At 24.6% G+C, this 19,301-nt stretch overlaps 1 protein-coding gene across 3 annotated transcripts in view; it reads right to left on the reverse strand.

Annotated features, from left to right (window-relative positions):
- LOC132917103 (leucine-rich repeat-containing protein 24) overlaps window positions 1–19,301 on the reverse strand; it is a 144,401-nt gene that overhangs the window by 64,283 nt on the left and 60,817 nt on the right. For all 3 annotated transcript variants that reach the window (XM_060977666.1, XM_060977667.1, XM_060977668.1), the window contains one exon: window positions 15,693–15,774. The gene's annotated coding sequence lies outside the window, so the exon portion shown is untranslated. The remainder of the gene's footprint in view (window positions 1–15,692; window positions 15,775–19,301) is intronic.

Genomic DNA, 19,301 nt, shown 5'->3' on the forward strand with positions numbered 1-19,301 from the left:
TTATTTGAAAGAGACCATTGGATTTATACTTATCTTCGTTATTACGCACTTAAAACGTTTGTATATAATAATAACAAAATACTACCGTTGAAGTAAGATATCAAAAGCCAGTCTAAAATCAATTTTGCACAGTTTTTCACGAAATAAAAAACAAAAATATGACGCAAATATAAAATTTAACGAAAAATAGACTATTATGGTAATATGGTATCTTTTTTTTATAATTGTACTTATATTAAAGCGTGATTTTTTTTGTCGTTTACAATATACCGACTAAGTACACGAAAACGCATTTATCCGTTTGCTCGAAGTATAATTCAGCGTATTGGCAGTATATTGGCAATTAGAAAAAATCAAACAGAATACAATAATTGAATTTTAACGAAAGCACTTCATCGTATATATTACGGTATTTACTATATTATTATACATGTAGAATAATACATATTATGCAATGTTATGATTGGCGTTACGTAGTAGGTACCTATTGCATAAAACAATGATGTAGTTGCGTACTAATATAAGTAGTAACGCGAGCATATAAAAACAACAAACTATCGTTATGTTGTTGAGACTTTGCGGTGTACGCAAATACGCCAACAGTTATGTATTATAATTTTAACGCTTTTACAACAACAGCAACAGCAAGACGTTACTCGGGAGTTCGAGCATTTAAGCATTGCTAATAAGTACACACAAGTTATACAAACAATATATTCCAAAAATATTTTAATAGGACGGCGCTAATAGATTGAATCAACAAATTGTGACGATAAATTAGTAATTGTAGAAGGTAATTCTGTTTGAATTGTAACCAGGAGACAAACATTTTACTACAGTGTATAACTTGATTTTGAACGACTTTAGTTCCGTACCTTCTCTTCGAACACATATTTTGTTATTTTTTTTTTTTGTTTTTACTATTTTAACTAATATATACACGTTCATATATGTATATCAATAGCATAATATTATATTCTTTTTTTGAAATATTCAGTGGAAAAAAACGGAATCTGGATTCGTATTTTTTTCTATATTAAATTATGATATTTTGCATACACTGGTAAACCGTGTTATAACAGATTAAAATGCGCTGTCAAGTTCGAATCCGCGGAGAATACTTATTTTAAAATTAACATTGAATATTTGGCCCTCACACGAACTATTGTTCTGTGGACCCATTATCATGCTGAAGAATACATAAATTAATAATTGACATAGGTATGCATTTGAAAAGTTATGAGTTAATTATTTAGTAGTGTGACGTGAACTCAGTGTGTGCTGTTCGATATTTATAAGTTATAAGTTATGACCAATGGTGTTTGACTGCATTATCAGCATAATATGAATACGTTATTAATGGTTATATAATATTATTATTATTTATATTGTTATTTTACATTAATATTTATACTAACAAAAATTAGTTAAAAGTAAACCGTGGTTTTTCAGAGGAATTATCATTATTATAATATTATTCAACCGTATTTCGTAAGCCAATTGCATTATCTTTAATTCTCCTTTTTTTGTTTAAATATATTTAAACTTGACAATTATTACTTGTGAATAAGCACTAGCATTAGAGACGGATTTAGTAGCTACAAATTAAATATACTTTTTAAAGATAAATGCCCTGTTTTAAATACACAGTCCCGATTCTACAGTTTAATTAATAACAGGTTATTTAATTTAAAGTATTTATATAAATATAATAATGAAGTGTATAAAGTTTAGGAAAGTTGTTAAACGTATAGGCAAATATGAGGTATTTGAACTTTAATTTTCCACCTATATTGGGATCATGTTTTTATCATTTCAAGGAAAAATATTCAATAGGCACATGAAATAAGATTCAATTCAACTCTTCTTATTATATTGAATTTTTTATTTGATACATACAAATTCATATATATATATATATATATATTACTTTATTTTTTTGTATTTTGGTTTTTGTAATAAAACACTGGGAAACGTAAAAAAAACATCTGAAATATTAATTTTTTGTTATGAAAATGATAAATTAACACAGCCAAACACCAAACTAAAATATTTACAAAAATATTCCATTCCACTATTTGTTTATAATTTTTTCAATTTATGAGGATTTGTGTCATATATAACATTTGGTTCACATTGTAAACAAATCAGACTACAAAAAATGTTTTTAATGATATGTAAGTATTAAGTATTCTATTTTTTATTTTAGTTTTTCATACTTTCGCTTTAATCTCATATATTCTTTCTACTCATTTACTACAAGACATGGACAATAAATAATGTGTCATTTCCCTCCCAAAAGATTTAACAAACTTATTTCCAGGAATTAACTAAAAACACTGAGAGCTTCATGCTCCGAACCGGTGTATACACCACAATTCCCACAGACAATTATTCAGCTGCTACAGATTTTCTACAATGTTCATATAACAAAAAAAAAATCTCTGTTTTTAATTCTTTTCAACCTCAAATAATTTATCGTGACACTTCGCCGCCGTATAATTTTAAGAGCGCACATTTTTCTCTTATGTGTTTTATTTCAGTAATTTAAAACTGTAATGTAGTTGATTTTTTTCCTTTCTGAAAGTTTCGAATGACTTTATTAATGGCTTTGATTTTGATTTTTTTTTTACGGAGGTAAGGAATATTTTAATTCCAAAAAGTCACCAGCTCTATCATTATTTATTTATTTAACGGAACGCTTGATATCTGAGTTCTTACTTTTATAGCAGTTGTCTGGTTCTTAGAAACAATCCTCTGATTTAATCTGATAAACGAAATTAATATTGTACATCATAATGTAAAAAATAAATGGAGAAAAATTACAGCCGATTGGATGAAATAATAAAATATTATTTATAATTATTATGAAACAGCCACAATCAAAGCCAAGTAAATTGAGTAAATTATGAACTTATTTTAATTTATTATGAACAGTGAAATGATTTATTGATACTCCTCAGTATAAAATGTGACTATATTATATTAACTGTTTATTATTTGTTTACCTGTTAAAGTATTCAATATGAAAATTATGTCAAATACTATTTTATATAAATAATTTATATAATATATATATTTGAAACTTAGCGATTTACTTTTTTAATAACATGAATGATTATGTTCCAGAAGCATTAATTAAATTGCATAGCTTAAATTAATTAATGAAAAATAATATAGATATCAAAATGTAATTTAAATATTTATTAACTGGTATTTTTTAAAATACTAGGAATTATATTATGGAAATACTAGGGTTATAACAAAACAAAAGATTATTTTTGTTAACATTTTGTGTATCAAATATTATATCTACTTAATTTTGTATAAAATATATTATTTTTAGAAAATATGATTTTTACATGATAAAAATACTTTAAAAAAAATAAAATATTAATATTACAGATTGTAATTTTTTTTACTTTATTCATATTTATTTTAATATCACATTTAATATTAAGATATAAATATTAAATATATTATACTTTATATCTATTTTAGAGTTTCCACATTTTCATTTTTTAAATGTACACGTTTATGTTAGTAATGTAATTAATAACATTTATTTTATTGATTGAATTTTCTTTTAAGTTATTATTTAACTTTTGTAATGCATTTATTTAGCTCTCAGTAAGAAATCTGCAAATTTACAGTATTAAAATTGAACGAATATATTATTACATTAAAAAAAAAAATAGAAAACATATTATGCTAAAATCAATTATACTATTTTTAGTATTTTTAACTGTTCATATTTGTTTTATATTTTTCAACCAATAGACTTTAGATTACTTTAGAAAAAAAAATATATTTCTTTTAATATCAGCGTATTATTGATAGAAATAAAAATAATAGTTGACAGTTAAAATAATAAATTGGAATTGAGGAATTTTGACATTTTATTTTCAGTATACAATACAGTGATCAATTTTTATGTCAACATAAGTATAAATAGCACATGCAAACAATTTTGACAACTATGGCCGATAACTGGGTTGAAGAACAGTATACTAACTGAAAACACACATTCAACCGAACGGCGAGCTAAGGGGTGACGTTTGCCTCTTTTCATCCTTTTCATACATATTGTGTGCACCCCGACCCCGTGTTTTTCCGTTTAATGTGGCAGAACGGTAGTCATCAAAAATGTTATATCCGGATTTCCCGTTTCTCTCTTCGCTAAGTCCGGTTACTCTCCGTCGCATGACAAAGTTACACGCGGTGTTTAGCATGGACTCCACAAATGTCTCGTTATACGATCCCCGTTATCGTTTCCTTCACATTTAACCGGATAGTCGGTAACCGCTACAGCGCTGTAAGATCCCTGTTCCCGTTAATCCTCTAATTTAACAAAAGCTCCCACTTCTCTTCTCGACTATCACCTTATGACTAAATAAACTAGTCCCACCGAAATTAACGAACAAATACGCGTGCACGCACACACGTACTTACACATTATTAGATATTATAATGTATTACACCCAGCCACGCGACTGTACTCGAATTTCGATTCCATCCACTCTTCCACTCTAAGTAGATTTAGTATTTCCAAGATATCATCGATTTAATGATATAAATATCACAGGTTCGTTTGTTTTGTATACTTACCTGGTAAAACAAACAATACCGATACTATGGGAATGCTAGGAAACTTAATCCACGAGAATTGGCAATATATCATTTTAAAACTATAAATATTTTTAAAAACAATTTTTTTTAGATTTTTTTTTTAGATACTGAATAAAATAAAATAAATTAGATCAACTAAAAATTATTCTGTAGCAAATATTATACAACACGGGAATAAAACATATTAAAAGGAAACTTTTCGTGACAAAATAATAGTGTATTAATTTTCATGTATATTGCCTATAATTGTTAATCATAAATAATGTATATAATATGTAAAATATACCTAAATGTAAAATGTATGGTTTCTAAAATATTTATCAACATAATTAACTTTATTTTAATTTACATTTTAAAATTGACTTATTTATTAATTTACTAAATTGGTCTATTCATATTATAACTATTCTTAAATATATCAATACATAAATATGGTTCACAATATTACTATCTATAATATATCTATAATATATTATAGTCAATAAGAAAAGGATATTTATTTGAATATGTTAGAAGATTATCTATTTGTTATTATTTAGAAACATAAACAAAAAATTAATATTTTTTTCTGAATTAGCTATTATGATATACTATATAATATCATATTTGGTGCAACATAATATTACAATTTTAAATTCAGACTGTATCAATGAACGTATAGTTTTATGATGTGTGCACGAAAAAAAAATAAAATAAATATTTACCGGTTTGTCATTTAGAGCAGCAATAGTTTAATCAGGTAGAAAATTGGATCAGGTTAATACTTTGGGATAGAAGAGTGACTAAAAAAAAAAAAAAATACCTAGTCATATTCATAATAATCGGGAAAAACTATTTTCCCGATTAATTTAAATATTTACGTAAAATAAGTTTTTTATGAAATCGATTATGTTATTTTTTTATAGTTAAAAAATTAATTACTATAAAAACTTAAAAATTTCATTTAATATTTTTTGCTTTTTTTATGTAATTTATAGAACTTGAAACTCTCAACATTATTATGGCTTTCAATTAAAAAATCGCTGTTTGTAGGTAAAACAGTTTAAAAATGTAATACAACATTTCATGTAAGTTGCTTTTAAAGCAATAACAAATATCGATATTTTTTATTTTAATACCTATCGCTTGACAATTTCAAAATTATAAATACATATGATAGAAAAGATACAAAATATAAGATTCCTTATAAATATTTTTACTGGGTTCAACAAAAATAAAAAAATAAAATATTTTCTCAAGACCACATATATTTTTTAACCGTTTGATGTTAACATTTTAACAATAATTGGTTAAAACGTATAATAATTTAAAGATTTATCCACGTATGATTTTTTTATAATTTGGTTGTAACTCTAAAAATTTTAATGGTGAACACTTGAAACATTTTAAGAAAATACTACAATTGCCAATTTATATAACAAAAAATGGAAATTTTGAATTATTCAAACCAGTTTTCAAGCAATTAATAGTTTACTTTTTTTATTTATTTAAATTGTCTTATCAATTATTGTCATCATATAATTAAGTTTTTGTCAAAATAAACACACTACTCATCAAATACATTTTTATCATTGACATAAAAATTAATGCTGTATTAAATTTTTAATAGTTATTAACATTTATAACAAATTGTTATATTATCTATTATTAGAACAATAACTGTACGTACATTTGTAAAATCATTTTTTTTTTCAAAAAACATTTTTACAGCCAAAAAACTTTAACACATAATAGGTACTCGTGATTTTATGAATATGCAATTTGTATGGCTGGCCTGTTAATTAATAAGAGCTCATGCATTGTGACAGGAGGTTGGCAAGAGGGTGGGTCTGAATAATGCACGCATTTTATAGTCTCACTCTTCTTGGCACATTCTTATTAATTATTCATTTTGTTCCGTAGTCCAAAACCATTTTTACTCAGCCTTTCTACTACTCTCTCTCATCTTACCATAGGATTTTCGTTCAAATCATATAAACTTTAATGACTTTGTTATGCATGCATGGATTTTATGATTGTATTTGACCTCTATACAGAAGTATAATATAAAATGAAAAAAAAAATGTATCCCTAGCTATTATTATGTTGGATAAATTATTAATTTGTTTAGCGTTAGAGAAAATTCCAGTCTGGAATAAAATATAAATCATTATTTCACTACATATTGTAAGACATTTAAACTTGTATATTATACAGTTAAAACTATCTAGCCAAATAGTTAAAATAATAGGATAGATACACATTTTAATAATTTAATGAATACACGAACCTAATAATAAATCATTGTTCGTAGTTTTATCGAAATGTCCCTATCATAATAATTTATAATGACTATAAATAAGGGCTCCGTTATATATAAATAATATTGATTATTTGTTTTGACTGAAAATTCAAAAATATATAATTTAATAATTAATAATAGAAAAATTGAATAAGCTAAATTAATTTTTACTACTATAAGGTATACTTTATGTTTATTTAAAAGTTTGGACATAATATTGTATTGTATTTTACGTATCCATCATAATATTGTATCTAGTTCATAAACTAATTAATTATATAAATATTTGTTATGTTAAATTTATTATGATTAATATGACATTATGTTTTTAAATTTTGTTTTATTAAAATTAAATTATGAAAGATCAGTCTGTACGGTATATTAAACGAGTTTATACATTTCATCACAGAATTGTTAATTAAATACACATTCAGTTCAACATGACACTTAGCGGCCAGGTATACAACCAATGACAAAAACGTGAATTTTGTTGACCATTTTTGAAGTACATTGTTTATTATTCCTTTGGGGCATCGAAGCATCAGAATGAATAGGGAGATTTTGGGTAAATTGTCCAGTGCAAATAATTCGACATAAACGGGTTCGTTATTTTGGTCAGCAGTCAACGGCACTGAATACACGTCAAGTGAGTTTAATTTCCAATGGTTTTGCTATGCGATTATCAGTTTAGCTACCCTTCGTTTCCCCTTACTCCTACTGTAGTCAAATTAATGCTACGTGGTCTGTTTCTGCATGAACGGATTCATATCCGGTCGTGCCGGCCCAAAACGGTTGTTGTCGTCGTCGTCGTCGTCGTCGTCGCCACCGACACCGCCGCCGGGGAACCAAGAATAATAAATTATAGTAATCTGCCATGTGTAACACAATCTGAAATTAAACGTGTTGGAAACGTTTTATTCTCATTCCAATCTACAAGCAAATCCATACTTCAAAATTATAAAATCAGACGGAATTTCTAAAGTCAGTAAAAAAAAATATGTATCATATTTTAAATAATGTTTTATAGACTTATTAACATATTTTTATTTATTTATTCGTATTTATTATTTATTAATAGTAATGTAAAAATATAAGAAACTGATATTAATCTATATAAATATTCATAAAAAATACATTTTTAATAGTTTTTTATATTTCTTGAAAAAAATCACGAAAACAAAGTTATTTAGATGATCAATTATTTTAGTGAAATATTTTGTTGGTATTTTTGTTGGGAAATAATTTCCCTAAATATTTCTAATTTTTGCAAATATAATTTTAAAAACAATTAGCAAAGCTGAAAAGATAAACATTTATAAATAGATTGTTATAATTATAAATAGTTGTATGTAGCATATTTCGTTTTACCTTATGAGAACTCTTCATTCAAATTAATTTACAAGAGTGTGTTTTTAAAAGTAAATAATAATTTATTTTTTGTTTATCCACTTGTAAAATATGGGGTAAATAGTTATTTACATACACGTTTAAATATTATTTTACCAATTAGAATAACTAGAATTTAATTTGATAAATACGAAGGTTTTAAAAACATGATTTTTCAGGCTTTTAAATGAATTTGTGTTTTAAATTTATTACATTAAATAATAATAATAATAATAATTAAAATATTAACCTGTTAAGTGTTAGCAAAAAAAAGGTTGGTTTCATAATTTTTAAAAAATAAATGTTTTAATGTAATCTCATTGTTACTCAACAATATTCTTCCACTTAACAAAAATTTCTCCGAAATGCACTATTCACTTGATTTTTAATAACCTACTAATATTAACTTATCAAAATTGATTAGGTTAGGTTAAGGAAATTATATATTTTCAGGTGCCTACAATAATATTGAGCTATTACTAATTCTGTGATTTGATATTAATTTTGATATTGCATTACTAATTATTATCAGATAATTGTTTGTTTGTATTTTAGTTTTCACACATAAAACAAAAGACTGAAAAAACAATAATTTGTTTTTCCGATGGTTCCTTTATGTTTTTATGGTATAGAAAAAAAAATTGAGAACTTCTTATGATCAAGTAAAAATGTAATAAATAATACTTTTCTTAAATATTATCTTTATTACTTATGAAAGAAAAATAAGATATACAACCATATGTGGGTAAATTCATGTTGAAGGAAGATGAATAATTAAATATGTTATTGTAATAAAAATATTCTATGGAATATTTTACACGGTAATTTATATATTAAATATCATTAAAAAGTTAAAAAATAATCATTGTAATTTAATTACACTTTTATTAACTTATATTTTAAAAAAAAGATGTGTAGCGAAGATTTGATTGCAAGTCACTGCATCGTTGTAATGATAAACATTTTTGTTTTTTCTAAATGTTAAAATGTCTAAAAATAAATGTGTGGTTTAGATCAATGTTTCCCAACTTCTTTTACTCGCTGAACCTTTGCAGGAGCTTGAACGTTTTGTGGAACCCCCATATCATTTTTGGAGCTATTCTGTGTTAGAATCATAATTCAAATCAAAAATATTATTAATTAATTTATATTTTCCCAAATTTCTCACGGAACCCTTGGCACCGACTGACGGAACCCTTAGGTTCCGCTGAACACCAGTTGGGAAACACTGGTTTAGATAACTTTATCTAAAAGTGCATATACACTTGTACACTTGTATGCATTTATATACGAAACAACACACACAAAATGTAAAACAGTTCAAAGGTTAGGTTAGCTTCACCATCAAAGGCTATGACAGACGATCGTTTTTAGACGATTTATAATTATGTTATGATTATTTTTTTTGTCCAATTAAACATCATTGTTTATATCAAGAGATAAAAAATAACAGTTATAAAAGAGTCATAGGTATCATTATTGTACAAAAAGTTATATTAAAAAAAAAAATTATTCTATCACTGTTTCTTAAAGTTTATATTTTGAATATTTATTACATTATTATTAATTTCCACGATACACGAGTTTTGCAATATGATGCATTTTATCTGTCTATTATAATTTAAAATTATAGTACGATTAACATAATGTTTCATACGACCATACCGCTATTTAATTGTATTAGATGCTTTATTATCATTTATTATTATTCTAAAATCAAATCACTAACTCAATTCGACACGCACATTGTGCACTTCATACAATTTTAAACCAAACTAAAAAGAATAAAATATATTAAAAATTTAAAACAATGATGTACATCTATCACAAGAATGAATGAAGAATTTTTGAAAAATATTACCCTGGAGAAATAACTCTATAAGTATCATTCATATATGTTGGAAAATGCATTTTCCTAATTTGACTGTTGGCAAACGGCACGATGAACATGATTTAAACCACTTCAAAATTGAGTTAGTAAAACTAATACTCTCTAACTTTCTGAATAATAAATCATGATTCACAGTGTCGAATACTTTACTAAAGCTGATATTTATAATGTTAACCTAATCATAAGAATCAACAGATTTTAACACCTAAGCCAAACATCCAATTGACAAAATAAAATATACAATTTATTTGTTTTAGGAAACTATAAGCGTTGTGGCACATTTATTCAGTAAATACATATTAAAACATTTCGAATATGTAGATATAACTTATAATTATAAACACAAACCACGATTCTATCAATTAATAATTATTATAAATACAATTGTGTATATCATTTATTAGTATATTTTATATTACTCAAAATATATAGGTACTAAATTTGAATAGCTTACACATATGAATAAAATTCATTGTTATTATTATTATTATTATTATTTAATTATAATATACAGATAGGTTACCTATCTAAATAATATTTTATATCCACAAATAAAATTTTTAAGTATAAATATAATATATAGCAATAAAACATAAGTAAGTTATACAATGCCAATTAAATGTAAAATATTTAATTTATTTTACAAAAAAATAAATTAATGAATAATTTCATCTAACGCTGGTTTTAAAGTAATTTAGTAATTTTTTATAAAACTAAAATTGATGATGGCTAAATCATCGAAGCAAATTAAAGAGCAATTAAAAAATGAATTTATTTTCATGTACCTATATTCAAATTGTATCTTCGTTAGAATTAAAATGTCTGGGATATGAAATCGTTTGTATGTCAAATATTAGCAAAACTGTTATGAAATAGGACACGCACGTGTTATAGACCATATAGAGTAATACGGAAAAATTCAGATTTTTTTTATAACGTAATATGAGAAACAACCAAAATAATTATTTTATGAGTTCATTTTTGTTTGTTGTCATAACATTCGTGGACGAGGGTATTCCCACTATCGCGGAAAGGGATTTTAATTTCATTTTTCGCTGTAGTACGTATTAGATCTTTTCATCGCTTTTGGACCCGCCGCCACTACCACTTTTTTTTTATATTTTTAAATTTTTTTTTTATTTCAGATGTTCTTTGTACTCCGGTTATAGTATTATTATTGTTCCTGCCAACGTCACTGCTGAAAATACCTTTACCGCCCACATGAAAAAGGCGATATCAATTATGTCACGCAGGTTGTTCGGCTGATATTGCGGCGAGGTCGGGGGGCTGAAAGCAAACAGCCCCTTGCCACCTACCACCACCTCGGTGTATAATTGACACTATGCATTACTATGGATTAAATTTACTGATGTTTTGTTGCACAAAAACCACTAACCACTGACAGAGGTCCACGATATTGTGTTATTGACTTCAGTGCGACACAAAATGTTGTTGAAATTAAAACGTTTACCCTAAGGGACGGGTAGCTCGTCGTGCGGCCGTGCGGGTGGTAGAAAACTAGAGGGGAACCAATCAACCGAGCAAAGTTCGAATACTATAGTATTCGCTACTATCTAAATATATACCACCCCACCGTCAGTCAACGTTGGTGAAACTACCACACGACCTCATTGGTTTTAATTAGCGACGGGAACAATACGATGCAAATTTTGTGCAAGCCGTTACCGCCACCTCTACTATTGCTTCGGTCGCCGCTGATCCGAATCCCCATAACCGATTTACCACCTTTGGGAATGGTCACCGGTTAATTAGCTTTTTGCTCGAAACTGACATGTTCTTATTTGAATCAATTATTGGCAACATTGAAAACAATAAAATATATTAAAATATTTTAAAAACATATTGATCATCTATTATGACAATGTTTGTAATATAAAAGTGTATGCCTAGTATGAGAGATGTTTTTATGAGCTACCCATATCGTTTAAATAATCCCGTCGTAGGATAGAATTCTATTAAAACTTGAGATATTAATGGTATAAATCAGCAAATTTAATAATAACCATTCTATTTCAGATGACAGTTTGAAAAAAGCGTTACGATTCACGATTCATAAATGGTTTTATTTTTATGTGAATGTCTTTTATGTGTCTCCAAAAAACAAAAAAATTTAAATATATAGGTAATATAAGGTGTGTAGTGAAATGTAAATGATTGCAATTATTATGATAAAATAAAAATATAGGATGCACTAGTATTATATTATTTCACTTTCTTGTAATTTTTCAAACTTAATTTGATAGTGATTTTATAGGTTCTAATTTAGTAATAATATACGTACCTAAAATTAATATAATTAAGTAATTGTTCCAGATATACATAGTAGGTATAAGAATAATGACTTTAAGTCTCATATAATAATATACTGTTGTAAACTTTGTAACTACCTACCTATTATAATACTATGTTCTACTTACACATTATAGTAACCTGAATTTGCACTTTCATCAGATGTTTAAAGTTTAAGCAGTTTTCTTAACTTTGCGTTGGTATTTTATATTTGTGCTAATGTAAAATAGTAATATAACTTTGTAACTTTTTTTTAACACTCGATTGAATATTAAATTCGTAAGGAATACATTTTAATACAAAAAGGTGAATGATTAAACAAATTATTATAAATATATTATGGTACTCATATAGTAAATTAATCGAATTCACATACAATTTGTGCCATTATAAAAAATTAACAAATTATAAACATATCATTGAAACTAATTATAATTTTTAATAAATTATAAAATACAATTATATTTTAATTTCCTAATTTCCTCGTTACAAAGACATTGTTAAGTCACTTAATTAACAATAAATGTTATTGTACCATTAAATTAGTAGGTACTTATACATTTTGTAAGATATTTTAAACTTAACATAATGATTCAATATTCATATAAACAAAATTAAAAATATCATTATTCAACTGAAAGACTCTTAAATTGTTGGAAGGTACTCATATTAAAACTTATTTGACATGCCCCAACATGTTTCAAACCTACAAATATATATGTGGGATCACTCATTCACCCGTTTAAAATATATTAAACACATTTCTTGTTATTCTTGAAATTGAATTTGAAAGTTTAAGCATGAAATTAAAATGTCACGGAAGAAGAAGAACTTTAGAAAAGTGAGATTATTAATTCATTTATAATCTAATTACATGCGTTTTAAGAAAATTAATCTTGTTTGTAGAATACTAAAATACATATGTACACGGGAATTAAAAACTTTGAAAGATTATAGTTAAATACATATATTTATATACATTGTCCTACATGAAAGTGCACAAATATTTCAACGCTAATATTTATATATTTTTAAAACTACGTATGTATGGCACATTACTTTGATTTATTGATAGGTATATACAATTTTATTTTTAAGAATTATTAAAAAACATTATATGTCAAAACAAAAAATAAAATAATACAGAGACAACGATAAGAAACGCTAGACAATTTAATTTATATTTACAAGAAAAAATAATATTCTCAACATACAAGATTTAGAATGAACACAATTTAAGTTTATTTTGAAACACGGAAAACTATAAGAAGGTCATGTATTTAATAAATTTACTTCGACCATAGTTTGATTAATATTTTGGATGTTGTCAAGTAATTATAAAATATTGATTATAATACTTCTATACATTAATAACAACTTTCCTTGTAAGACTACGCAAAAATCTGGTTCTTATGATTTAGCGCGGTAGTTGTATAATATAATATTCACAGTGATTATTGCTAATGAATTATTATGATCAATTTATTAATAATTATCGAAAAAAATGTATTTATGTCAATTACAAAGCGCATTTTTTTGTGAGACAGATAAATATAAATATATATATTAATGTTAAAAAGCTGCTTACGTTGTATCGATCATTTATTTATTTATTTTTGCATGGGTCTTATTAACAAAAATTGTATCTACTCAGGAAAAATGTTTAAATAAATTGATTGATTTTTTTAAACTGTAACAATTATATATACGCGTATAACCTAAATATATACTTCTATAATATTTGTAAAATAGATTTGGCTAAAGTATTTAAAATTTAAATAATATCTATTCAAAGAATTTCACTAATTAACATTTATAAAAAAATTAAAGTTCATAATATTAAAATATTTGGAAAAGGTGATAATAATTAACATTGTTTGATAGGTAATCTGTAAATTAACATAAAAACGGAATCGAAGAATTACTTTTCCAAAACTTCGAATCAGGTAGATAAAAGCGTCTTAAAAAAAAATCTAAGACATTCACTTAGAATTATTCTTTTATACATTTCAATTACTTTGAATATAGTACCAATAATTCGTAATAAATAAGTATATTAGATACCTATAAGGTTTATTATCGTTAGTGATTTTTGTAACCAAAATGGCAGCTAGTGACGTTTATCCTTTTTTACATTAAGATAAAATCTAAAATATAGTATAAGTCATCGAGTACGTCATCATAATGAATGTGTTCATTTTGAATTTAGTTATTGGCTTAAAACATACAAATATTTAATATTTATTATTAACCATTTAATAAATTCATATTCAAAATTAACAATATCGATATGACATTAATTTTAAACTACAATATTCTAAACCTAAATAAAAATATTTTTTTCTAAACTTATTATATTTATGAACAATTTAAATTTATGTTAAATTTCTACGGCTAATATTTTTTTATCCATAAGAAAATTATAAAAATCGTTAGTGGAAAATTCATTATTTTAACTAGGTATCCAATTTTGTCACACATCATTTTGTTAAACCATTATATTAAACTAAGTTTTATATTTGTAAAATAACACATAAAAATATTTTAATGTTGATTATAAATGTTTTTACTCGTGTGTTTACGTATTATTTTTAATATTGTACAATACAGCAACAGTATAAACTATAAAATATAAGTATAGATACCAACTGCAAAAATTGAAAAGAAAAATTGTCTATTTATTCGATATTGTTGGCTATGGATGGATTATTTAGTCGATTTCAGATAATTTCAAGAAACAAGTTTATTGAAATAGACGATAAATAACAAAAGTTGGTATTGTTATCTACTTATCTGGGTTTCCAAAGTTTAATCTTGTTGATTATTTTTACAACAAATGGCTTAGGTGTTAAGTTACTAATCTATAAACTTAAATCACAATATTGCCTTGAGATATGTTGTTATAGCATTTTCGTAGCCTAGTAGTTTATCCTTCTTATTTACGTCGTATACCTCGTGGCAGATTTTGTCTCTGGATATTACACACAGCACACTAGACCAACAATTATTGGATATACATGTTAGGGGGAGCCCTTTGATAAAGTTGACCGAGACTTATCGAAATATTGACACTTCCGCGTGAAATACAATGCAATACACAAGAAAACGTCCATAAAACGTAATACAGCATTTTTCAACTATTTGAAAATACTTCTTTGGTGTATTAGTTATTGTTTATTTATTTGTTTTACTTACCAAGTTTTCAAATGCACGCATATAAAACACAAAATATGGTCTCACATTTGTTCGTTCTGGTTTAATTAGCACTGAACCGCACCTGAAAATAGCGTGAATTTAATTAATTTACTCAGTCAACATATATGAGAGATAGACATAAACTAAGACATGTTGCTTTTGAAGGGTAAATGCAATTTATGACTTTATATCGACGAACCGGAAAAGTGGGAATTCCTACAGTGTTAAGTGAATTATAAGATAGACGAAATGCAATTATAATTATAAGTACTAAATACCTTACGTAGGTATTATTTTGAAGTATGACAAAATAATACGGTTACAATATAATAGAATATTGCAATCCATAAAAAATACAATACTCAATATTTAAATAATAGTAAGAAATGTATTATTACAATAATTTAATTTATTTTACTATTGATTTTTTTTAATTATTCGTACAATGAAATTTTTTATGGTAAATTAAATATAAAATTAATTTAATAAAGTTGAATGATTTGTCAATAAATAAAATTTAATGTAACAATTGTATTCTAATTTGTGCTTATGCTAAATATTAAATATTTTGAATATTTTTACGACCTTGTTTATATTATGTTTAATGTTTTGTAATAATTTTGTTTATAATTAAAAATTCTGCAACCAGTCAAATATAACTATATTTAACTACTTTAATTGTATTTTTATCTTAATTGAAAATATTTTGTATCAAAGTTAATTATTCCTTTTTTTCAAATCAGTATTGTAAAATTGTATGTGTGGTTTAGTGGTTTGGTTTTATTTTTTTAACAATATGAAAATTATTACAAATAAAACATGACACGTTATTTCATTTATTGTCATAATATTTTTTATTTTTTTATAACACTAAGGATTTACCTGTTATATGAATTTAAAGTATTCACTTGTTTTAATGGTTAAATTATAGTCAACAGATTAGTATGTATTTTTTTATAGAGTTTTCTATATCAAAAACTATCATTATATTTAATACATAACAATAATATTTTATGACTTTTTTTTGAAAATCATTGAAATAAACATTTTTTATTACACTTTTATAAATTCATTCAAATAATATGAGTATTATTATTTTTAATAATAATATTATATTTAAAATCAATAATGTAGGATCCACTTATCAAAAATAGACAAATAAGTAACGTAAAATGATATAGCTTTTATTAAAATATGGTATAATATGTACAAAATAACAGTATGCTAAATATTATTTAAACGATAAAAAATATAAATTATGTATTCACAATTATTGTTAATGCATAGTATAGTATTATTCTTAGAAACTATAAATTATTCCATTGAGAATTGCCTGGATGCTTATATTATAATTATGTAAATTCAATTTCTTGATAACGGACCTTAAAATTGAATAGTTTGTGTGAATAATATTTGATGCTCACTTATTTTAATGCCATTGGGCTTATCTATTGTAATTGTTTCAAAACATTACTTAATAATATTGTCGGAATAAGAAAATCGTATTTTATTCAGAATAATGTTCATAATAGGTAAATTGCATATTTGCATAGTATATTTAAGCTTAAATTGTACCTACATCAAAGTCTGATTTCTATTTTGTTTATATTATGCTGCGATAATGCTAATATTACAATAAATTCTTTTCAATATGTGCGTTGGGCTTATTTAACTATTCGAATAAAATGATATACCATCCTTATAATATTCCGTTTTTATAAAAACAAAATAAATTCTAAAAAAAGTATAAGCGTAAATGAAAAAATGACATAATATGCAATATATTTATAAAAGATTATATTAGAGGTAAAGGGCACGGACAGACCATACTTCGTGGTTTCTAATATGTAGATATTTTGAATTTAAAAGAAATAACGAATTATCGTATTAAAATGTGTTTTTATCAGTGAACAATAAATTGTTGCGAGAATCAAATGTTTTAAATAAATATATATTTTCTTTTCTTATAAAAGAGTTTAAATAAATCTTAAATTGATATTATTTTATTTTAATTTATTTAATTAATGCATGAGAAATAATACAATCTTATTCTTATTACGTTCAACGTTCTTTGTTCGATATAATAATTTCTAAACCTCCATTATTTAAAAAAAAAAACTTTGAATATTTAAAATATGACTTGTGATTTGCAGTTCACTTTACTATAAGTACCTCTTAGAATGGTATTTAAAAACAATAAAATAAATGTTTTAAGGTATAAAAAATAGACGCTATAGAAATAGTATAACGAATAATATTTTTCAGAAGGCGTTAGTAACATACTAACATACATAATATTATGTTTCTATACAAAAAAAAATCGTCATCACAACTAATAGTAATTCTTATTAAAAATCTATAAAATTATTGAAAAATTTAGTTATTATTAGTTTTAGCTTCATAGATAAATAGATATAGTTCGTGGTGTATCTACACCAATTATATATTATTTATACAAGTTCCGTTCAGAATCTAGTTATTCCATATGTCAATCAAAACTTTAATTTCCGTGGTAACTTTGGCATGTCTGCTATAAATATAATTAATTAATTTTTATGCGCATTCATTAATAATTACTGGTACTAGAACGCTCATTTATGACTATATTTCTAATTTTAACCCAAGTCGTTAGTATTTTCAATTTTTTTTGTTTTATGTAACTTGTTACCTATGTTTAGTATTAGTAAATGAGAATCAAATTAGTATTAGTGAATGATGAGGTTCATAATCATGGTTTACTTGAGATCGATATTACGTCACATTAACTATTGATTATCATTAAGTTTCCAATAGGTATTTAATGTTTCATAATCTTTAATTAATTTTCGTAAACTATAGATAATTAACATACTTAAGTTTTTTAAATAGTTATTTAGATAAAATAATGTCTCAATTGAATATGTATTTTGATATATCTATGATTATTACGGTATACTATGACAGTATTGTCACAACTCATAAGTACCTGTACAAATTACAAATATTACCACTATTACACCAGTTGCCATTAATATTGAATTAAATATAATATTTATTTTAAATAAATATACGGTTGTAATTAATATAAATGTATTTTATATTAAATTATAATATTATAACAATATGTATATATCAAAAATTAATAATTGTTGATGTTATTAAGAATATACAGGTAGTACAAAAAATATTTCATCAAATATAGAATAAATTAATAACAACCTTTATTTTCTACAAACAAAAAGATACGTTTAGTAACGCTTATCGCATATTTTTTAAGTTGGACATTTTGAATTAGGATTACGTTTTTTATTAAGTTGTGATCTTAAATATTTTATCACAGTAAATAAACGTTTAAAATTATATTTTTTTCTATTTAAAAGAAAAATGTAAATAACGCGACGGGTATAATGTTTAAATAAATTATAATATAATAATATATTTATTAGGTACCTATAGTTATATATTAAAAATATATTACAAATATTTATACACAAGAGTCACTAAAATATAACTACTATTATCACAGCAGTATAGGTACACTGTTGTTACATGTATTATATAACTTATACTTTTCAATGTTCACCAATCAGTATAAGGTTATCTTCTATAAGCAACTTTATGACAATACTC

Source organism: Rhopalosiphum padi, chromosome 1 (genome assembly GCF_020882245.1).
Source record: "Rhopalosiphum padi isolate XX-2018 chromosome 1, ASM2088224v1, whole genome shotgun sequence".
Classification (NCBI taxonomy): domain Eukaryota; kingdom Metazoa; phylum Arthropoda; class Insecta; order Hemiptera; family Aphididae; genus Rhopalosiphum; species Rhopalosiphum padi.